Source organism: Rutidosis leptorrhynchoides, chromosome 6 (genome assembly GCF_046630445.1).
Source record: "Rutidosis leptorrhynchoides isolate AG116_Rl617_1_P2 chromosome 6, CSIRO_AGI_Rlap_v1, whole genome shotgun sequence".
NCBI lineage: Eukaryota > Viridiplantae > Streptophyta > Magnoliopsida > Asterales > Asteraceae > Rutidosis > Rutidosis leptorrhynchoides.
The window spans coordinates 309464189-309465000 of record NC_092338.1 but is presented as its reverse complement, the minus strand read 5'-3'; positions in this window follow the sequence as shown (position 1 = coordinate 309465000).

Below are 812 nucleotides of genomic sequence, written 5' to 3'. Positions count from 1 at the left end.
TCTGTCGGATATTTCACAATAAATACACCCTCTTTATTTCCTTTATATTTTGGAGTTTCATCCTTTTATTTTCTCTTCTCTACTTTAAGTTAAACGAATAATGGTCCAGAATTTATAGGTATGAAGTTCGAATGAACATAACTAATATTCTAAGCAGAAAGGAAAAGTAATAGTACGATTTGATTTTCAAATTACCAGAATCACGGAAGATAGAACTATTAAGAATATATTTTCTTGATATGTTCGGAGGTTGAGTAGAATGACAGAGTTATGTAACATGGCACATGATGACGGTATGATCTATGAACCTTTATCACGTTCCATTAGAAACTTAGCATGACTTACTGTAATATAATCACGTTGGCCAAGCGTCATTATATTATACTAACTCATGCTTCAATTCCCAACACTTCTCCAACAATCATTCATAATTTAAACTCAATTTTATAGAATGATAGAAACTAAAATAGTTTCTTTTATGATGTAACATAGATAGCACTAGGAGATAGATAATTTCGGATGAAATTATTTATGAAAATATCTTCAGAAATATCGAAGATATTTATGATGATATTTTGGGAATTTCTAAGTTCGAAGGTTTATGAAGAAAAATTTTTCCGCAAGATTTTAACATGACTTCGGGGCAAGATATACACTGAAGACTTCATTGGATACAGAATTACCTGGATTCTTTGAATATATCTATGATCCTTGTATTTGTCCTTGGTCTCCTTCATGGTTTGCTCAATCCATTTTTCAGTACCAAACTTTCTATCGAGTGTTCCCAACACTCCATTCTTTTATCATCACTT